This window comes from Malaclemys terrapin, chromosome 13 (assembly GCF_027887155.1).
Source record: "Malaclemys terrapin pileata isolate rMalTer1 chromosome 13, rMalTer1.hap1, whole genome shotgun sequence".
Taxonomy (NCBI): Eukaryota; Metazoa; Chordata; order Testudines; family Emydidae; genus Malaclemys; species Malaclemys terrapin.
This window is the reverse complement of record NC_071517.1, coordinates 20,307,041-20,330,774: the sequence shown is the minus strand read 5'-3', so window position 1 is coordinate 20,330,774 and position 23,734 is coordinate 20,307,041.

Sequence of the window (23,734 nt, the reverse complement as noted above, 5' to 3'; positions counted from 1 at the left end):
ATTTATGCAATGGCCCAAATAATTAGTTTCCTCAGCTGGGGCATCCTTTGTTTAGCTCAAGTTTAGCTCAGGAAAAGAGAGGATTGTTGGTCATGAGACGGAGGAAAGACAGTGACATGGCTGAGAATGAAACCTGACTTTAAGTCATCTGCCATTTTTGAAAATGATGTCTCTTGATCATGAATTAATGTCAAGCCAGATGATGAAGTGAAGAATGAGCTGAGAGAGAGAGAAATTCTCCAAAGGCTTAAGAAAGAAACGTCAGCGAAAGGACCATACACAAACCATCTTGTTCTCAAAGTCTGCATTTTGCCAACAAAATAAAAAAGACCCTGATCCCTAGAAATGTTCCTGTCTGCTGGCTCCCAGAGATAAGGAAGTGATATTTCACAGTCTGACACTAATCATATTTGGGCATATTAAGCAAGGATGGTCCAGGGGCTTTTTTGCAGCATACATATTCTGAGTTCAAAGCAAGAGCTCGTTACTGTTCTTTAAAAATCCTCTTAACTCAGAAACATGAGACAAAGGGGGAAGCGAAGAAAGAAAGGGAGGGGGGAGAGAAGTGTCATTATCTTCATTTTGTTCTCCCCATCTAGCCTTGTCAATGACGTCTGCTGGAATATTTTATAAACAAAACAAAAAACCCTCCTCCCATCCTCCTATGAAAATAGAGCAGGAGATTCACTAATAAAATATCATGTGTTTGTGATTTATGTCTCCCAAGTCAAACTCTCTCTAAAAGGAATAAAACTCAATGGACCAGGTCCTCAGTTGAAATCAAGGGAATTATGCTGGTTTATGCCAGCTAAGGATCTGTTCCCATTCATGTAAGGCAGGAGACAGTTGTCCTGGAGGTGATGTTCACCCCACTGCACCACGGTCACTGCCGGGCTCAGTGTGACTGTCCTGTGGTTCTGTTTCCAGTTTGCTGCACAGGTGTTGGAAGGAAAAATCTTTCTGCTACAGCTGGTAACAGAGGGCCCTGTCTTTTAAAGGGACTTGGAGCCTGCAGCAGACACAAAGGCTGAGTGGGGAAACTGCACGTCTGGAGTGTAGAGAAAGGAGACTGCACATTCCAACATGCAACAGAGCTCCTTTCTATTACAAAACTGGTTCTCCCAAGGCCAGCAGGTCCCCCTTTCGGGGGGTACTTTTACTTCATCTCTGATCCTGCTAACCAGATAGAAAACACACAAGAAAACCCATTCAGTTACCAGGTGTTTCTTTGGGGTAAACCCCCAAGTGCTTTACTAAATGTGACCCCAGTTCAGAAAATCATCCCTATTCAACAGAGCATTCTACAGTTTGTGCTTAAAGTTAAGCATGTTCTGAAATGCTTTGCTGAACTAAGGGCCTGCATGCAGGAGGCCCAATACTGTGTGGGTGAATTATCGCCTGTATGGGGCTTGATACTGCTTTGGTCTCAAAAGGTTTCTTGAAAAGCTAGGGCCTGATTCGAATTGCAGTTACTCTGGTGTAAATTTGAAGTGGCTCCACTGAAGTTGATGCAGTTACTCTGGGTATGTACTGGTTTAACTGAGAAGAGAATACAGCCCCAATACTGCCTCATTGGGAGCAACCCAGACAGGAAGTTTCAAATCCCACAGACTAGCAAACTGATAACTATCAAAGCTGTAATAAAAATCCCGCTTGCGTCCGATCAGCTCTTAGAAGAATGCAGAGAGACAAAGCATCACCCATCGCAGTTCCCTCACACATTTTGCAAGGCTAGGGCATGACAATGGAGGCACCAGAATGTGTATCAGTTTATTGCAACGTTAGTATGTTTTATTCAAAGTGCCTTCTAGTGGCTGGTTTTGATCTTTGTGACTACAGGTTCGCATTGCATTCTGGGTATCATTCTTATGTGATAAACTGCACCGGAAGCTTGTTTAATAGCAGTAAATCTCAGGATTTGGAACATTTCTCCTCTGTACCCACCTAGCTGTCTCTTATTTTATACCATATGCTACAACAAATAGTATTTTCCCCTAAAAAGGGGAGGGGGAGAACTATAGGGTCAAATCCAGACCTCTTTACTTATGTATGCAGCTCCAATTACTCATGAGTAAGTCCTACTAAAGTAAATTCAGCATAACTTGATGAATAAGCTGCCACCTCCCTAGTCATATGGCTCCAGACTAGGTAACCTTAGAGACATAGGACCCATGCTCCTATATGCAACTAGTACACATGCAGAGTTGAGAGGGTGGGAATTTGTCACAGGACAATTTTTTCCCATTGGAAAATGTGGTTTCAACCAAAATTTTCAATATTCTGATCAGGTAAATTGAAATGAAATGTCACTTTGACAAGTTCAACTAATTTGGTGGTTGTTTTTTATTGAAAACATTGCAATTTTCCACTTTGACATTTCCAATTCAAAACATTTTGGAAGTTTCCATTTTGCAAAAATTGTCTATATGTCGACGTTTTGTTCTGATTCAGAATGGAAGCTAATTTCAAGATTTGCCATGAAAGGAGGATTCCATTTTTCAAACAGCTCTAGTGTATAGTTGTTATTTGGTGGACCACATGGGGCATTATGTTCCAGTGGGTGCGTTTAGTGCCTGAACTGGACTCACATAGCCTAACTCTGCCCTTGGAGGCATGCACAGGAATCCCGTTGTCCCAGAAGGACTGGCACATAAAGGGCTGACTCTTATCTGTATCTTATCTCATTTAAGATTTTATGAATGGAGAAATAAAGAGAGGCACGCATCTTGTCCAGATTGTCATTCAGGAGTTGGGGTGTCAGGTATTGACAGTTGTCAAGGATAGTATAACTTGAAGAGATAGTGTTGTCTAATGGATAGAGCATCCACCTGGGGTTCAAGAAACCTGTGGTTTAGTTCCAGTTTTGCCTCTGACCTCTTCTATGAACCTGGGCAAGTCATGTCACCGCTGTTTCCATCCCATACTTCGCTGGAGGCAGTGTTCTGTGATGAGTAGAGCACTGGACTGTGACTTAAGAAATTTGGGTTCTATTTCTGGTTTAGCCAGCAGCCTGCTGGGTGGCCTTGAGCCTCTCTGTGCCTCAGTTTTCCAATCTGTAAAGTGGGAATAAAGATACTGACCTTCTTAGTAAAGCACTTTGAGATCTAGAGATGAAGCATGGTATACAATAACTAGGGATTATTAATTAAACTCTAAACTCCTGGAGGTAGGAGCCTGTGACGTTGTGCAGTCTATATGGTTTTATAAAAACTTATTATCAAGTCAATATAATGTAACTGGGATAGTTTTAGAGAAAATACGGTAATAAGTGAATGTAACGTAACTGGGATATGCTTCATGCAAAAGGTCTCTTGTAAGGTATCATTACAAAGCTTATAATCTACTGAGTATGATCATCTGATTTGTATAAATGTACCACTCTTGTATCTAAAACTAGAAATATAAAATGTAACTCTGAGGGCCTATTGTAATTGTGTAAAGTGTGAACCATTAATGATGGTTTGGAATCTTGATGACTCCCATTGTCTGCAGATGGCTGTATTTACCTGTGAGTCTTCCTGTATGTGTGTGTGCTGGCAAGTGAGTAATGAAGTCTTGCAGTGACATGTGATCATGTCACCTGAACTGGAATCCATCTTTAACCTGGTGCTTTTCCAGTGAGGGGGGTGGAAACCCAGAGAGACAAAGAGTTCCCGCCTTATGCAAAAGATATATAAAGGGGGGGAAGAGAACAGAGAGGGGGAGAAGCCATCATGAAGAATCCCCTAGCTACCACCTGAGCTGCAACAAGAGCTGTACCAGGGGAAAGAATTGTGCCCAGGCCTGGAAGGTGTCCAGTCTGAGAAAAACTTACTGAAACATCTCTGAGGGTGAGATTATCTGTATTTAGTTTGATTAGGCATAGATTTGCGCATTTTATTTTATTTTGCTTGGTGACTTACTTTGTTCTGTCTGTTACTACTTTGAACCACTTAAATCCTACTGTCTGTATTTAATAAAATCACTTTTTGTTTAGTAATTTACTCAGAGTATGTATTAATACCTGGGGGAGCAAACAACTGTGCATATCTCTCTATCAGTGTTATAGAGGGCGAACAATTTATGAGTTTGCCCTGCATAAGCTTTATGCAGGGTAAAACGGATTTATCTGGGTTTAGACCCCATTGGGAGTTGGGCATCTGAGTGCTAAAGACAAGCGCGCTACTGCGAGCTGTTTTCAGGTAAACTTGCAGCTTTGGGACAAGTGATTCAGACCCTGGGTCTGTGTCTGGAGCCAGATGGGAGTGTCTGGCTCAGCAAGACAGGGTGCTGGAGTCCTGAGCTGGCAGGGAAAACAGAAGCAGGGGTAGTCTTAGCACATCGGGTGGCAGCTCCCAAGGGGGTTTCTGTGATCCAACCCGTCACAGAGCCATCTCTCCCTATGTATATGTACAGCACCTAGCACAGTGGAGCCTCTAGTTGCCCCTGTATTACCATAATAAGTGGTATTACAATGTAATCCCACTGACGGCATCAGAAATTGTTTGCTGAGCAATAGAAGAGGAGGATGTGAAGGCTGAAGAAGACAGTGAAATCCCTACTGGCAGAGCCATTGGGGGGCTTCATGCCACTCTCCCAGTGTCTGGGAGGGGAACCCAGGCCCACCCTCTACAGTGGTTTCCAGTCCAGCGACCCTAAGATGAGCAGCCAAGGTCTGCTCCATCAGACCCCTTGCCACTGCCTCCCTGGACTCCTCCCCACCACAGGCCTTTTCCCCCAGCCCCTTCTTGGGCTCTTTGTGATGATTAGCACTTCCCAGAGTTCTCCCCAGCTGCCCAGTTTGCATCATGCTCAGTGGAAATGGAATCAGAGGGTCCATGTTCCCTAAAGGGACTGTTACTGACCAGACATGAGTGGAACAGGGAACATGGTGAGTTAGGCTTGAAGCAACTCATTGGGGCAGACAGAGCAGTGCACAGGGCTTAATAAAGTTTCACCTAGCCTGCATATTCATCTTCGCTCTTTGTGAATGAAACAGGGCTCCTGCTTGTGTGTCAAGGTCAGCCACAGGACCATGGTCCAGTCCCAGGTCTTCCAGTGTCAGCACTTTCTACTGCCCAGAGAGCAGCTGCAGAGCTCTTCCCTCTCTGCCTGCACCCCTCAAACTCCAGTACCAAACATCCCTTAGGATTTACCCTCATTGCATCTTGGGCTTCACTGCCTCAGCTTTCTCCTGGCTCAGGACAACCTGCCTTTAGCCCTCGGGATCATTGCACCCAGGCTTCATCCTGACTCAGGACCCTCCTGTTCTGCTCCAACTTCAGGCTTTGCAAGCCTGTCTCAGCTTTAATCAGAGAGGACACACCCACCTACCTCTCACCTGGGTCTTCTCCCTTTCCACTGCCCTGAGCTTTTTAGACTCCACTTCTGCCCAGCTGGGGTTGGTCACTAATTATGCCTAACACCCCTCCAGGTGCCCCCCAATGACCTAATTGAGCTCAGATACCTGTTAACCCATGGTTAACCAGTGTGGGTTGTATACACTCCACCACAACAACAGTCTATATCACAGACCTAGCCTCCTCACCAGACAGTCATACTGCCCAGTGCTCTGAAGGCTGCAGGAGACAACTCTCTTGGTAAGGTAAGAGTGCTTGAGGACTTTGGTAAATTCTATGTTCTGATTAGCTGATGAGAGAGGGTCACCTGGCTTACAGCAATGCAACACACCCAGCACTGTCTCACATTGTGACATGCCATAAGGCTATCTGTACAGCCTTTGTCTAATCCCATAGAGATGTGAGACTTCTGTTCCTTTACAGGTTGAAATTCAATTCTTTAAACAACCTGAAAAGAGCCATCAGCATCCTGCTCAAGCAACATCGGCTCTGTTCCCCAGCCCCAGCACAGTTCTTTGCACATCAGTGACTCCAGCAGCAGGCACTGCAGTGATCATGTTGTGCCCTCCTAATGCCTCGTAAATATCTTCTGAGCTCCTTTACAATTCAACTCATCAACTAGAAAATCAGTTTTGCTGATACCCCTGCCTTACAGCTACTTGGAATGTGAGGAATGAGATTAAAGGGGATTATGTGATTCTTGCAAGCAATGAGGTTTGATAACAAGCAGGCATTGCCTCAACATGTTCTTCACTTTGTTTGAATAGTTATTATGCACACTCTGCCCCCCCCCACACACACACTTCTTTAAAGTGCAGGTCTTTAGGGATGAGCCACATGCCATGCAATTAGGAGTTTACATTTCACTTATTGTTTGCATAATTTGAGATGATCCCTTGAATGTTTACTGGTACCTGACATTTTTTTGCATTCTTTCCTTAGGGCTAGATTGTGTCTGCGACTGCACATCCACATGGGAAAACAATGACTATATTTAAACCCTGAATGGGCTAGCTGGGCTTAGATGTGGGTGCATAGGAGAAAGCAGGACTGGATCTGGATCTAAACTTCCCCCGAGTTCAGAGGAGGGGAAAATTCCAATTTAGGATTTTCATTGGGCCCATTATAGAGATACTAGTACAGTCCCTCCATCCCCACACACAGACACAGCAAAGTCCAGATGCACATGTCATCAACATCCAAAAGAACATGAATCCAGGGTCTTGGTTCAGGATCTCTCCGATGAAGTCCTGTGATTTTGGCACAGCATTTAGATGCCTTGCAACAGAGCCCTTATGAACTGATTAATTATATCCAATTACAGCAAAGACATGCATTTACTTTTATAAGATGCCAAATAAATGCAGCTGTTCAGGGAGCTGTTGTGGTGGTTGTTACTTGAGAGGAGCCCCAAGAAAAATGGAGCGATCAGCCGGCTCACAGGTCACAAGGATATTTGTGTTACTCAAACTATCCCAGCAAAAATGCAAGATTGCACGCATGCTAGATGCAGACATGCAAGGATAAGACATTAAATTCTCCAAAGTCTTCTTAACTAGGCATGATTCCAGCATTAACTGATCATTGTCTCCTGCATAGCACTGGGGACCAGTTTTGTCCCATTCCACTGCTGGAAACACTCCTCACACTCCCAATGGCAGCGCATCCAGGAGACACACTGATGCGCTGAATATACTGGTAGTCTGGTACAGTGATGTCATTCCTCCAGGCAGTGTTTCTACAAGTGATACAAGGTTCAACTAGGGTTACCATATTTTGTGCCTCCTAATGGAGGACACTCCCGGGGGGCCCGGCCCCGCCCCCAGCCCCGCCCACGCCCCCGCCCCAACTCCGCCCCCTCCCAAAGTCTCCGCCCCCTCCCCTGCTTGAAGCCTGAAGCAGGTAAGGGAAGGGAAGGGAAGGGAAGGGGGGGGGGAGGGAGAAGGAGGCGTGGCGCGGCCCAGGCTGGCCCCCGGCGGCTCCAGCCTGGGTCGGCTCGGGCCCTGGCCGACCACCCCCGGCGCACCCCCCGGCTCCCAGCCCCGCGGCCCGGCTCCCGGCTCCCCGACCCCGGCCCGGCCCGGCTCCCAGCCCTGGCCCGGCTCCCGGCTCCCCGACCCCGGCCCGGCTCCCCGACCCCGGCCCGGCTCCCGCGGCCCGGCTCCCGGCTCCCGGCTCCCCGACCCCGGCCCGGCTCCCGGCTCCCCGACCCCGGCCCGGCTCCCCGACCCGCGGCCCGGCTCCCGGCTCCCCGACCCCGGCTCCCGGCTCCCAGCCCCGCGGGCCCGGCTCCCGGCTCCCAGCCCCGCGGGCCCGGCTCCCGGCTCCCAGCCCCGCGGGCCCGGCTCCCGGCTCCCAGCCCCGCGGGCCCGGCTCCCGGCTCCCAGCCCCGCGGGCCCGGCTCCCGGCTCCCAGCCCCGCGGGCCCGGCCCCGTGGGCCCGGACCGGCCCGGCACTGCGACCCTGGCCCGGCCTGGCCCCCGGCCCGGCTCCCGGCCGGGCACCATGCCCCCGGCCCCGCACAAAGAGGCCCCGGCCGAGCCTCCCGATTTTCCCGGACATGCCCGGCTTTGGGGGATTTCCCCCCGGACGGGGATTTGAGCCCCCAAAAGCCGGACATGTCCGGGAAAATCCGGACGTATGGTAACCCTAGTTCAACAAACACGAGTGCAGAGTCCTGCACTTAGGTCGGAAGAATTCCCATGCACTGCTACAGGCAGGGGACCGACTGGCTAAACAGCAATTCTGCAGTAAAGGTCTCTTCCAACCCTAACCTTCTATGATTCTATACCAGAGAAAACAGCAGCCTTGGCTGCAAAGTAACTGGTGAGTATTTTGGGGATACCTTTGGATTGTTACATTGGTCGAGTGATCTGCATACATCCCTAATGCTCATCTTCATCACACTAAAATATCAAACCGGCCTGCAGTCTTTTCCCCCCAAGAATGTTTAAAAGACTCAATCCTTGCAATGGATGGATTGACTCAATCAAATGTAATTTAATTCATATTTAATCTTCAGCTAATGACTGTAGGTTCTTTCCAATTCTCAGTCCCACTCCAATTTTTCCGTGGTAAATTGCTGTGGTTTACAGTTGAGGCTCTTCACAGTAGATTAGTTAACACTATGGTTTTATTAAAGCCCAAGTTAATATCTTTATTTGCTAAAGGAGGCTGCTGCGGATGTTGGTTTTCCTTTTTCCCCTTGTCTTTCTTCTGAAGAACCATATCTGCACAGTTAGGAACACAGCCATCGCAAACAGCTGGCCATCTCTGACAGGTTGTTGAGCCCCAAATAGTTAACATAGGAATATGAGAATTGCCATCCCACATCAGAGCCATAGTCCATCTAATTCAGTATCCTGTCTTAGACAGCAGCTAGGTGCTTTCAAATAGAACTTGTCATAAATGTTCTGTCAAAACTGCTTTTGTGACAGTAAATTTGTTTTTTGATTATAAGAAAATTTTTGCAAAAAGTGTCTGCTTTCCACAGGAACTTTTGACTTTTCATTGGAAAAAACAAAAGTCTCCACCCTGAAAAGTTTTCAGTTTTCAGTCAAAAACATTCCGTTTTAATAAAAAACCAACAAATTTATTTTTGTATTTGTTTTTTGGTGAAAAGTCAAACTGTGCTACAAACACATGCCACTAGCGACACACTTCCACCTGTGCAGACCTCCTCCCTCCAAGCCCCATATTCCATCTACAGCCTTCTCATTAGATTCCTTCCCCCACTCCCAAAAAAAAGACAAATGCACAGGCCGTTTCCAAGCCAGACCAGAGCGCTGGCAATCTGCAGCTGCTGAGGGCTAAGAAATGTCTGAGGACAAATAGAGAGTCTCTCTGCTCTTGTACAAAGTCTGCACCAGGTCAGGAGAAAGCATTGGAGGAAATAGCTTGGATGTGGAGCTATGCACTTGTTTGGCTGGAGCTCTGTTGCACTCTTGAAGGCACGGAAGGAAAAGGAATTGTGGATGGCTGTTAGCAGAGTGATAGAAGGCTGAGATTGGCAGACACTGCAAAGCAGGGGCTCTGCCAACAGAAAAGGAATGGACTGAGTCTCTGACACTGCCTCTCTGGTATGGAAACCAGTTCAGAGGCACTTCAGAATAATGAGGGCAAGTTTGTGAGCATTCGGGGGCTATTACAGACACACATTAACAGCTAATTCTCTGCTGCTCTTGTAGTATTTTCAGCTCTCTCCCTTGTCACTCTATTTCTTTTTTTCCTCACAATCCTATGCAAACAGACCATACGTTTCCCAAATTTTACCTTGCATCCTACTGGATTCACCTCTCTCATTTATGATTTTGGATTGTTATTTTACTCCAGTCTCCACCGTTATAAAAGATGAGGATTTTTTGTGTGTGTTTGAAAAAAAATCAGTGAAATGAACCATTACTTTCAAAGTCCCACTGAGTACAGAAGCTTTCAGTACTCACTCAGAGAATTCCTAGAGGGATCTCTTGGCTTCTCTCCCCTCTGACCATACATAACAGCCTAGTGATTAAATTAGGATGCTAAATTGGGTCAAATTCTGGTCTCATTTACACTGGTGTGAACCACAAGTAACTCCGCTGATGTCAGTGAGACCGGCAAATGGCCCACTCATTTTAGAAGCTGCCAGCCGTGAGTGCTTCCTACCACAGAAACACCATATTTTTTTGTGATGTAGCAAAAGTCCCACTGCCAGCCAGTGAAATTAGTCATGTTTCAGGGCTATGATCCAATCTGGGTGCTGTTGTTTTACAGCTGTGCTATCTCAGCCATGGAAACAGCTCTGTTTTTATAGCCCTTCACTTTTGTGCAGCTCCTCAAAGTCCATTGATGGATGTAGGCTTGGATTTTCAAAGAAGCCTAAGGAAGTTATGCTCCCAAATAACTCCCTTATGTTCCTTTGAAAATCCCAACCCCCTCTGAGAAGTAAATTAGCATTATGAGCGTCATTTCACAGATGGGGAAACTGAGGCAACAGTGAGGTAAAACGACTTGCCCAGTGAGTCAACTGCAGATCTTGGACTAGAACCCACACCTTATGGTGCCAAGGCCTATGCTTTAACCACTAGTCCCTCCTTCCACCTCCAGCATTTACTGAGGTGAGTACAAGAATAGCTCAGAGCTACTTAGAGCAGATGTTCTCTATTTTATTTATTTATTTATTTTACCCTGTTGGTAAAAAGTTACCCAGACAGCTAAGTAGTCTCTATGCCAACTGGCTGAGTTGACTTAAATCACAATCCCAACAACAAGTGGCTGGTTCAGGCCTGTCTTGCAATCATTTTCCCTGTGTGTATAATGGGGAGGGACTGCTCCACAAGGGGCTCTGATCATTGTAGGGTTGCCAACCCTCTGCGATTGTCCTGGAGTCTCAAGGAAATTAAAGATCAATTAAAGATTACGTCAGGTAATGAATCCTCCAAGAACACGTCCAACCAAAATTGGCAACCTAATCATCAGTGGGCCAGATTCTCTCCAGAATGGGCCGCCAGCCACCCCATGCACACTTGCTGGAAATCCTGGGTATGTATTCAGATTGATAGCCTGTGCTGAAGCCTGTACCACCACCTCTACACTGCTATTATTACCCCTGCTAGCTAGATTAAAGCTAGAGTGGGTATGCCTACCCTCTGCTACAAACATACATCACTTGTAATGTTGCTGTACCCACATATACCACTTGTAATGTTGCTGTACCCACATGAGCCCAACCCCCCAACTCCTGCTGTCATCAGTGGGAACCCAGAAACACTCGGGCTCAGCTGAGCTCCCACCTTTGGGTTCGGATGATTTCTAGCTCTCTGGAAGCTGGGTGTATGTTTTGCAAAGCTCTCCAGTAAAGCCACTCTCCCAAGCTTTCAAAAATCCTGAGTCAGGCCCCCTGAAAGTTATGAGATTGGCTACAAAATAATAAATGCTGGGTTAGAGGGCTAGAAACTTTTTTTTTTTTTTAAGAGAGCTGGAATTCCCATATAATCACATGACTCCGGTAGGTGGGGCTTTAAGAAAAATGCCAAATATCTCAAGAGTCATAACAAAATTGCAAGAGTTGGCAACACCGTTTGTGTGCATCCGGCACTCTGAGAAAGAAGGTTTCCCCCTGGTTCCCAAGTGCCAGGAGTGCTGTCTGATAACTCAGCCCCAGAACAAGAGGGGACCAGGCGCTATTTAATTTGTGTCCTTTCCTGGTTCTATTTGCTGTCACCACCTCTGCTGCAGTTGGGTTGAGCCCTATGTAGCACTGGAACGTTTACGTTTTATAGCAGTTCCTGTGTCTAATGGGCAAGCAAAAAGCAAAGACCCCAAATCAAATCAAGCTGGGGATTTGCTAAGACAGGGACCAGTCCTGCTCCTGTTGCTGTCAGTGGAAGCTTTGCTACTTTGAGCTAAATTGGACCAGGATTGGACCCTTTCTTAGTCCTCTCCTGCTTTCCTGTCTACACTGCAATAAAACACCCACGACTGGACCATGTCAGCTGGCTCAGGCTGCAGAGCGATAAAATCACAGTGTAGCCCCACAGCCACAGCCCTAGCCGACTGACACAGGCCAGCCGCAGGTGTTTTATTGCAGGGTAGACATAACCTTGGAAGCAGGCAGAGGACTAAGACATGCCCTGATAGACCCAGCCTTGTGAGTTATAGGATCAGCTGGCACATGCTTCTACTCAGCACTTATCTCACCCAGACCAAAGTATTTTTGCCACATCATGTGCAGAGTTCCCCCGGGGGATCTGCTGCTTGTTAATCCCACAGGGAGCTCAAAGCCAGGCACTGAGAGGGAAACTCTCCTCCATTGTGGTGAAAAATCAGCAAAAGAGCTAGCATGGCTGCAGGGGAAATCCACCAGCTGTGACTCTCAGATGGGCACACCAGTCCCTGACACTGACCAGAATGAAGAGGGACAGACGCAGTTCTAGACAGCATCACTTCTGACTCTACTCCCACCAGCCTAATGTGGAGTGAAGACAGAGGGCTTGTCTACAAGACACAGTAATGCACTCTGAAGGGGTATGATTTCTGAAGTGCACTACCGTGCTGTGCATTAATTGGTCCAGGTAGACCCCGCTGGTGCACACTAAAGGTGCCGTAGTACATTTTAATGTCCTGTTGTTTCCAAAAGCACTATGTTAAAAGTATACACCAGTAGGGTTTACACAGACCAATTAAAGTGAAGCATTACTGTAGTCCGCATTACTCCACAGTGTAGACAAGCCCAGAGGACTAGAATCCCAGGGTGGGTTTATGGTGTAAAATAGACTGAGCTGGATGAGAGCTTTCTGAAAAATTTATGTTGAAACAGTTTTGGAAAGAAAATGAAAATTTCAGTTTAAAAAGAGTCAATTTTTGTAGAAATTTTCTATTTTTTTCATTGAAAAACCAACAGCTGAAAAAATGTCAATTCTTGACATCTGAAAACCCCAAAATGTTGGTTTTCTATTGCCCAAAAAACTGAAAATATTTTGGTTGCTGGGATTTAAAAAAAAAATTCTTTATTGATGAAAAACCCAAAATAATTTTGAAGAAAAATGGGGGGGGAAATGTTTTTAATCAAAATTTTTCACGGGATTAAAAAAATATTATTTTCTGACACGCTCTAGGGGTCAATGGGCCCCAATTCACTGAGACTTTATTCCCCTCCCAAAGACATCAGCAAGCCCTGACTGATTTCTGAATCTTCCTCCTCCAGCCCCCTCACACTTCTTCCCCCTGTTCCTCTTCACCTTGTGGACACCTTGTGTCACCCCCAACCCACGGAGCCTGGGTTTCTCGCTGATATGGCAAGCTGCCTCAGATCACAGTGCCCATATCTCAGGACCTCACCTTTGCATATACAGCACCAGAGATAGCTATTAGCATCTGGGGAAGGGTGAGTGCACAGAAACCCAGGATGTGCCACAGCAGATCAGAACAGCATCCTGCCTTTGGCATTGGCCAGCACCTGATGCTTTAGAGAAGGGCACAAAGAAGATAACAACAGCCATCCTGGGTCAGACCAATAGTCCATCTAACCAAGTGTTCTATCTCTGACAGTGGCCAGTGCTAAACACTTCAGAGAGAATGAACAGAACAGGGTGATTCTGAGTGATCTATCCCCAGTCATCCAGGCCTAGCTTCTGGCCGTTGCTTGTTTAGGGACACCAGGAACATGGGGTTGCATCCATGACCATCTTGGTTAATAGCCATTGATGGACCTCTCCTCCATGAACTTATCTAATTCTTCTTTGAACCCGGTTATACACAGTTTTGGCTTTCACAACATCCCCTGACAATGAGTTCCACAGGTTGACTGTGCGCTGTGTGAAGAAGTACTTCCTTTTGTTTGTTATAAACACAAAGGCCTATTAATTTCATTGGGTAACCCCTGGTTCGGGTGTTATGTGAAGGGGTAAATACCACTTCCCTAGTCACTTTCTCCACACCATTCACCACTTTATAGACCCCCCTAGTCATCTCTGGTCTAAGCTGAATATTCCCAGTTTTATTCTGTCCTGATATGGAAGCTGTTCCATCCCCCTTATCATTTTAATTACCCATCTTGGTACCTTTTACAATTCTAATATATCTTTTTGAATATGGGGCTGCTAGACACTTCTTGCCTGTCGTATGGTGCTATGCTTCGAGGAAAATTCTTCCCAGACCCCTTGGAAAAAAGCTCACTCTCCAAAGCATTAGATTTGATTACCCTTTGGCATACCTGCAAATATTATTATTGGCCCCCAAGTTAAATCAGGCCCCTTTTAACTCCAGTCCCAAGGTCCTCAGACCTTGTCCGCACCCCTTATGCTCTGTCTGTTCCACAGCATTGGCAAAAATGTCAGTAAGCTGTTAAACATCAGCCCTTCCGACCTTGCACTGCTCCTTTAACTTTATGCCCTGGCTCTCCACTGTGAGTACCTCCAGCGTGCCTATTAGAAGGGGAGGCCTTTGCTTCCCTATTCAGGCTGATGCTAACTTTGCATTAGCCATTTAATCCATCCACATTACGTGACAGGAACTCTGCATGCCGACGGCCGGCACGGCTGACCTACACGAAGTGGCTCACACACAGCATTCCCGCAGTCCAACTGCAGGGTTTTGTCACGTCCCAACTCCTAAGACACAGAGCCCTCGGGACCGTTGCATTATGCCATTGGTACACGTGTTCTCTGCTTCTGAGTCCACACACAATGCTAATCATGGTACTGGCCAGATCCCAGGATCTGCCTCACTCCGTGAGAGCTTGACCCTCTCCTGCACTGTGTTTTTAATTAACCTTGGAACAGCAAAGAAGGGTCTTTTTGCCAAATAGAGCCATATTTTACACAGACAGTGACAAGCTAATTAAGTTAATTCTTATGACACCTCTCTGCGAGATGAGGCTAAGGTTGGCTTGCTCCTCAATACGCAGTGTGGGGCTGATTAAAAAATAATTACTACTTCGCCAAGGACAAGAACAAGAAGTTAATTAACAGAACGAGGTGTAACCTTAATGAAACTAATTGGATTGTATTCACTCTGGCACTCTGTAGCCAAATCCCCACATTCGAATTTAAACCCATGTGGTCTCTTTCTTCTCAAGCGTTTGCAAAACCCACCCTTCCCTTTGCCATGGACTAGAATACGAACACTTTCAGCAGCCTGGGGGGGGAGGGAGGGGGGGAAACTTGCCAACTTTTTGGGCTGATTTTTTCAAAGCCGCTCAAAACTTTTGGGTACTCAGCTCCCATAAATTTGGATGAGCACTGGGCAGTCAAATAGTAATGATGATTTGCATTCCAGTAACACCAAGATGGTTGTGCACGACACTGCATAAACAAAGAGAGAGGCCCTCCCTGCCCCAAAAGGCTTCCATTCTAAATAGACCAAGGGCGGGCGGGCAGGCGGGCAGGCAGAAGAGGCAGTGAACACATAGCAGATCAGCGAAAGAGCTAGGAATAGAACCTCTGCTGCTGGAGTCCTGTGCCTTATCCTCTAGACCACAGTACCTCTTGCACACAAGCTAGGGAGCTTTAAAAATCTCCACCTTGGTTCCCCTTCCCCCCGCACCTTCCTCCAGCCACATACAGTAGAGTACTGTATATAGAGGAAAGCAAGTAATTTGCATTCACTGTAACAGGATCATATGCTAGCAGCCATCCCCATGCTGTGGGCATTGAGCACTCATAAAACAGCACCCGCCACGCAGGGCACTTCTTATAAAAGGCCCACCTTGTAGGCGGTGCAGGTGAGAGGACCTATACTGCAGCACCCCTACTATAATGTGGTCTTATACTGAAGGATGAACTGGCCTCCCCAGTTATGTAGGATTTCCCATGCTCTGACAAATTCATGCATGATGTCCCTATGTTTCAAGGAGGACTGTTGAAAAATTACCCAGAGAATGCTGGGAAATCCAGCAGAAATATCTGAGCAAGGCAGATGACCTTCGTTTTGAGCTGGCATGGTTAGGGAAGGATGCCAGCCTGTCTCTCTTCTAATGGTCAGAACAAATAATGGGCCTGATCCTGAAAAGTGCTCGGCATCCCTTGCACTGTGCTGACTGCCCTCGACTCCTCCTGAAGCCCTTGGGAGCTGAGATGTTCCGCACCTCACCGCGGGTTCTCAGCACTTGGCAGGATCCAGTGAGAGGACGAATTTCTCTCTCTCTGAACTGATGCTAGAAAGTTATAGTGACATGAGTTATCCTGGGTGTTAGCTAGATGGTGCCAGAGCAGATCCACACTGGTGCATTTTGAGGGCAGAGTGGGTTAATGTGAACGAAAGGTTTGTGAATTTGGAGACCCAAATCCTCGGCATAGGCACAGGACAGCATAGGAAATGGCAGCACAGGAACACCACCAACATGCTTCAGAAGGAACCTAGAGGGACCACCCGTAAAGGCCGGAGAAGAGTCCAATTGTCTGAGTTGCCAATTAGTGTCAATTATGTGAGCACTTCTGGTGATGCGGGCATCTGCCAGTAAGGGTAGAGCTCATCTGTGCAGGAGCCAGAACTTTCTCAGGGATTTGTCTGTGTGTGTCTGTGTGTCAGTGACCGGGACATGGGGGGTGGGGAGGAACGTGTCATACCCAGTGGCTGGAGCAGGAGTCGGTAGCCAGGGGGCAGAGGCCAGGTGCCAGAGCCAAGGGTTAGAGTCAAGTCAGGAATCGGAGCTGAGGTTCAGGACCAGGTTACCTGACATGGGACGACGCAGTGATAAGGCTGGGGGCAAAGCAAGAGCTACAGCAACCAGGGGTCAACAATATGAGCAGCTGTCAAACTGCTGCTGCTGCTCATCTTAAGAGCCAGTCTGCTGACTCTTCCAACCAATCAGGCTCTGTTGCCAATCAGGAAGCCCTCTGCAAACCAGCTGCACTTGTTAGGTTGCCCAGAGAGTGGCCCTGCTGCAGGCCTGATTGCTGACGCTGTGGAATGAATTCTCCCAGGAGCTAAGGACCATCCCAATCACCAGCACCTTCCACTCCAAGTGCCAGGGACTTTTCTTTTCCCTTGCCTCCTTTAACATACATACACAGCAACATGTATATTTAAAAAAAAAAAAAAAAAAGTAAACCCTACCATAACTAAAGATGCCACTGGGCCTAGTTTTCCCCCAGGTAGAGGATGAGAGAACAAACACCACATGACAGATGTCAGTCATGTCGCTCAATGTGCGACTGAAAGGCGCTCAGATACTAGGGTGATTAACATAGTCTAAGAACCTATATAGAACAGACCACCAATCTCATTGCACATGGGCCGCTGAGCTGTAATAATGAGACTGTGACAATGACAGTCCTCTTGCTGTGGACCAGCTGAGCGACTGTTCAACTGGTTGGTGGGCCGGTTGCTTGATTGACCCGTAATTGCCATCTGTACCAAACCTCAGAGAGAGAAACAATTGGGGGGGGGGGATCTGCCGCCTATGCCACTCACCCCCTGCCAGACCTGGCAGCATGCTGTCAGTTCAGAAGGGAAGGGGACAATCCGTCTCGTCTAACACACATCCCTCCACATGGCACTGATCCTGCAGCAGACATGGACCCAGCTCTCGGCAGGTAGTGCACCAAGAGGAATCTATAAAAGCTGTCCCCGTCCAGCCTAAGCTCCTTTACATTCATTCAGGATAAAAGGATATTATCCCTGGTCTGCTGTGCCCTTGATGGGGAGCAGGTGTGACTCTGCACAGGGCCCAGCAGGTATCTTGTGGGCCTTTGAATGTCAGCAAATCCCATGTTGGGACCTCAGGGAGATCAAACGGGCGCTCTTGCTGGAGACGCTGTGCAGCACTGGCTGGGCTACCCTGTTAACTGACACGATTACAAAGAGGAGAATCTATTTATATTTGAAATTGGCCAGGGCCGATGCAGCTAAGGATCTGTTAGCTGTAAGACATGCCAAGTGGGACTTCCAGCTGACAGTGGCTCAGCACAGCTCCTCCTGGCTCGGCCGGTACAGCTGCCACCCACAGGCTGTGGGCTCCTCGCTTGGGTCTCAGCTGCACTGATGTGTGGGGTGAGCATGCAGCCAGACTGCTCAGCGGATGGGAGACTTGGCTAATTGGGGATGCCTGCAGTGCAACAGAAGCATCTGCTGCCCAGGTGGCAGACACAGCCAACTTGCCTGCATTTCAGGGGTGTCTAGTATCACTTAGCCCCCTCAACAAACAGGCTGCTGCCTCTTGGCAAATACTGCCATCATCTCAGGCGCCCAACAAATGCCACCCACGGGGTGTGTCGGAGGGATTCCAGTGTGAAAGGAGTCTGGCTTGCGGTGTCTTCTCTCCAGACTTCAGTGGAGTATCCCACATGAGACAGGCAGCAGAACCAAAAGTTTGTGAGCCAGCCAGGCAGCTGACTTCAAAAAGCTCTGCAGTTGGAATATTCCTGGTTCCTGTCCACCCAAGGCTTTCACTGCGAAGGGTGGGAATTGCATCCTCAGTGCAGTTCCATCTCAACTCTTGCAACTAATTTGGGAAGCAACAACACACACATCCCCCCCCCCCCGCCCCACCGCCACATGCACACACATACACACGTATCTGTATACATAAAGGCATGCATACCTGTGTGTATATATGAATACATGCAGACAGATATGCACACGCATACATACACATTCACAGGCACAGATGTCCCACACACCCATGCACACATACCTACTGAGCAAACCCACAAACGTGCGCACACGCGCAGAGTCACTGTGTAGCCTCCCACATTTGAGTCAGATACAAGGTGCTTTCTACCCGCTGCTGTAAGCTGGTTCTGAGCAGCACCTTTATGCATCACTCTTTATTACCCCACTTCAGACATCCCAGTCTTCCCTGGAAATGACATGCTTAAGCACTTAAGGGCACAAAATCTTCAAAAGGGATGTGTTCTGCAAGGGGAAAACTGAATTCTAACAAACAAAAATCATGTAATTTGGGCATCCTTTCAGTTTGGTTTAAGTTTCTTTGACACTTATCCTGATCATCATTCACATTTGGGTTGAAACAAGGGATTTCCCCTCACTACCTCCTCTCATGCTCCCCCCCCTCCCACACACACACACACACCAGCTTCTCCTTTATCTGCAATAAGGAAGGCAAATCTTTATCTTGCTCCCTCACCTACTGATAGAAAGCAGTTGGAACCCAGACTTTGTTTTAAGGCTTCGAAATGGCAGGATGATGTTCTTTATTTCACCAGCTAGGACAAGCAAGGATACTGATGGCTAGGCCCAGAAGCAGAAGACCCCGAAACCAACATGCAGACTCAGTAATACCTAGCTCTTACATAGCACTTTTCATCTGCAGTTTTACAAAGGCGGTCAGTATCATTATCCCCATTGCACAGATGAGGAAACTGAGGCACCAAGAGGGGAAATGACTTGCCCACGGTCACCCAGCAGGCCAGTGGCTGAGCCTGGAGTAGATTGCAGGTCTCACGAGGCCCAGCGCGCTATCCACTAGACCACACTGTCTCACCCTCCCTCAAGAGTCAGATAATTTAGACCAGAGCATTTAGGGATGTTTACATGTCATCTGAATGAAACCAGCATTCCTCATCTCACAGTAGGCCTCTAAGGCTGCACAGGATCAGGCCTTCAGGGCTGACTTTGCAATACACCAAGCGTGCTCAGGGCAATGGACTGTGATGACTGAGTTTGGCCTTTGAGGACCTGATTCATCTCTCACTTAGGCCTGCTTCACACCAGTGCAGCGCTAGTGACTTCAGTGGATTTACCTCGGAGTTACACTGGCATAAGTGAGAGCAGAGTCATGCCCTCTCACTTCACCAGTAGGCTCTCGAGCAGGAGGAACAGCTAAGATCTGAGCCATGTGGCCTAATGGATAGGGCTCTGGCTGGGAATTAGGACACATAATGACTTACTGTTCAACCTTGTGATCTTAGACAAATCACTTAAACACTCTGTGCCTCAGTTCCCTGTCTGTGAGATGGAGACAGTGAGGCTCGCCAGTCCTTGTAAAGTGTTTTGAGATCTATGGAGGAAAAACATTCCCAAAGTATCATTAGCAGCAGCGACGGGCAAAATATTGGCAGCACAATCTGCAGCATCAAGCTTTTTCTCCTTTCATTGCAAAGTGGAAAATGGAACAGTTCCACCCCAGATTCAGCACAGTTCCAATATGGGCCCAACCCAAGAGGTGGCTTCGAAGTCCAGTGTAAAAGCAGCCATTTCATCACATCTCAGAGCAAAGTGAGATTCAGAGGGCAGATGAGCAACCACTCACAACAATGCCGTGAAAAGACTGAACTAAAGCTACGTGAGACCAAAAAAAAAAAAAAAAATGTACCCTGGTTTTCAACCTGCTCTAGCTTCGGGTGGGAAAATCCCCAATTAACCCATAAACACAGATCTGGAAAGCAATCCCCAGGATTAGAAGCAAAGGAAATTGATTCTTGTTTGAACAGAATGTTCCCTTCTTTACAAGTTTGCCACAGCAGGAAAGTCCCACTGCCAAACTGACTCATGTTATACTGGGAGCACTCCCAGTGCCAATGGATGTGCCCAGCTCCAGTTATGTTGGGCCCCTACAACAAGAAAAGCTTCTTATAGGGCATTCAGGGGAAGCAAAATCGGTTTAAAAGCCAAACCTGCCATCCAATGGAAAAATTTACTACTGGAAGAACCAGCTTCAAACGGATTCTACATCACAGCTCCAAAGCCCCAAGTATTTGCCTTTGTACCAAACCATTTTCTGTTCCGTTTTTGTTCTAGGATGAATTAGCTCATTTATAAATCACTTTGTAGAGGAAACGGGCGTAATTTTTGTTTGGTTTTCTTGCAAGGCTTGCTGGTTGATTGTTTTTTTTTTTTTGAGAGGAAGGATAGTTCAGTGGTTAGAGACATGACCGGCATGGGGTTGATTCCCTGGTCTGCCATGCTTCTCTGGGGCTCAGCTGTAAAGTGGGAAGGCTAGCACTTTGCTAGTTCACAGTAGCATTGTGAAACACACAGAACCATGGTCATGGGCCATATAAGGACTTGAGATATTCACCCGAATTGTATGGAGAAGATAGAAGTAATAGTCCTTCTGTGGCATGTTACCTTTAAAGGGGCTTTTCTTATCATGGCTGAGGTTGTGGGGGCCCTGGGGAAAGGTGAGTGTGCTGCCTTTTGGGTTTTCATGTACTGCACCTTTAAATTCCTAGTGCACAGCAGGGGCAGATCCTCTGACAGCAGTTAGCAATTTGCCACAGAGTTGCCGCAATCTGTTAAGAGAGAAGACACACACACTGTGCTTTCTCAGTGAGACTTAGCTTTTGTTCTTTCTTGGCTAACACTAGACACTTCAGAAGAAGGTGATAGAGCTTTATCCTATCTAATTTAACTGTGGATATCCTTATTATCCATCCAGATGTGGATCATGTTAAGTTGTGGTTCATATTACCATTCAGCCTTATTAATTATACACCAAACACCAGAGTGTTACTTACTGTGTGGACTAATAGCGCTTTAAAGGGTTAATTCTGAGTACATGACACGGTAAATATAATACTTGCTGGCATCAAATGAGGCTGAAGTCAACTGAAACATATATATGAAAATAATAATCCTTGAATAAGCTGTTGCCAAAGCAGCTAAGCTTCTGCAACCAATTTGTATCACATTTAGACAAGTGATGTTACAATGCTGAGCCCATATATTATACAATTATAGGAATGTGGCTTTCATTATGTTATTAAAGTGCTAGTCGTTATGATACAGACCATGCTATCAACAGATGTTCTGTCGCAGCAGCTCTGTTGCTGCTGCAATCCTCCCCGCTTTGGATGCCATGTTGCTTCTGCTAATAGAGGCCAAGCAGGGTTAACAGGAAGTGCTTCCAGGTCCCCTGGCTTGTTACTGATTGGGTTCAATTTACAAGAGAATCTGCACTCAAGACACTGCCAGCTAAAATTGTTTTTTTTTCCCCACCCTCCTTTCAAAATGTTCCTCTCCTCGTCGGCAGGAGTAAAGCAAACGTAAAACAGATGGTCAAGAAGGGTATTCCCAGCAAGGAAGAAAACACATTTTTATATGATCCTTCTTAAAAATAAAATGTACAGTATATCCTATGGATCAGTTCTGTGTTTCAGGAAATACCATGTATTCTATAGGTAGGCTTGGCAAAATTCTTTTTATAGAGATATAAATTCACCAGCTAATATCTACGTTTCTTTTTAAACTTTTTTTAAATTATCCCATTTAAATTTTCCCAGTTGCAGGAAATTATGGGGGGCAGGGGGGAATCAGGCAATGTGGGGTCAGACAATAATTATTTAATGACCGAAGACGTTGACATTCAAAAATTACAGCTTTATAAGCATAACACCACAAATCATTAACATCACTTGTCAAATTACACAAAGTAAATATCCTTAAATCAGTCCTAGTAAGCTCTCAAGCATCATTTTTCTTCTGTTGTCTATTTGTAAATTTCAATTATTATTGATGGAAATATTTTCATGGGTTTTTGCATATATGGTGAAATCAGTGTTTGCCAACCTTTAGCAATAAAAATCTAATCCTGCCAAGCCCATGAGCCTGGTTCTTCTACCACTTACATCAGGATAAATCAGAAGTAACTATTGAAGCCAATGGAGTTTTAAAGGCAGTTACACTGGGGGACAAGGACCAGGCCTGACAACATAACAATAAGTGATCGAAATGGGCACAACCTGCAGAGCCCTAGATCAAATTCTGAACTTTTTAAAATCAGGGAGTAGAGCTGGTCAAAAAATGAAAATACATTTTTACAGGGGAGGAGGCATGGGGGGTTTCAATATTGTTTTAATTAAAGTTTTTGAAATGGACCATTTTTAAAAAAAAAAATCAGTTTTATTTTAAATGATTGCAAATTTTGAAAGGACTGAATCCTGTTTTTCCAAAACTGTGAAATTTCAATAACCATTTTGATACTGTTTTTATTTTATTTTATTTTTTTAATTGTGAAGCATTATTTTAAAAGGTACATTTTACATGTAAAAACATAAAATTGGTGACATTTTTAAAGGCCTTTTTTCCCCAACATAAAAAACCCTTTTCATTTGAAAAAATTTCAACCAGCTCAACTCAGGAGGATTTGGGTTTGAGTTTCGGGTTTGGGGCCACCTCCATATGACACTGGTGGGGTTCCACACATTTCCTATGGCTGCAGAGTCCCACCAGCTAATCCACAGAAATCTGACACAGCAAGCACTACCCAGGACCTTTATTTAACACAGCACTTAAGCATACGCTTAGCTTTAAGCGTGTGCTGAAGTACTTTGCTAAATTGGGTGAGATACAGCTGGAAATGTCCTGGAAATGTAGAGGGGAGAGAACAGCCTCACCACTAAGCATTGCTTTCTCCACATATATTCACGCACTATCCCCTTTACTCTTATGCCCATCCTTTACACACAAACACCCATGCACCCACCTCCCTCCTTTCAACTCCTCCCACTCTTTTCTCTATTCCTTTCCAGTCCTTACCACCTCCTTTGCTCTAGCCCTTTCCCCAATCCCTCCTTTAATATCCCTAGTGTGCCTTTCTACCTTCCCTCCTTGCTACTCCATGTTTCTGGTGATTCCTGCAATCCCCAATAACTACGAACATTACAAAGCTCCGCTCCTCTGTAAAGAAGAGTCGCTCTTAATAGGCAGCATATTCAATCTACAAGCCAGCACATCTTCCAGTCCTCTCCGTACCCTGTCCCAGCAGCTAACATATACCCCTCACTTGTTGATGTTTTATTTTTTCAGCGTTCATCTAGCAGCCACCTTCGAAATCTCTCCAAGAGATTATGTCAGTTTAATTTCCTGCATAAATCTGTCAGCTACTTGTGAAAGTTCAAAATAACAGCACTTATACATACTTCATAACACGCCTGTTGGGTATTAATGGGAAAGCCAACTCTGAACCAAAGGCCCTTCTATTTTCCAGAGACGTTAGATAGTGCAGAGTATTT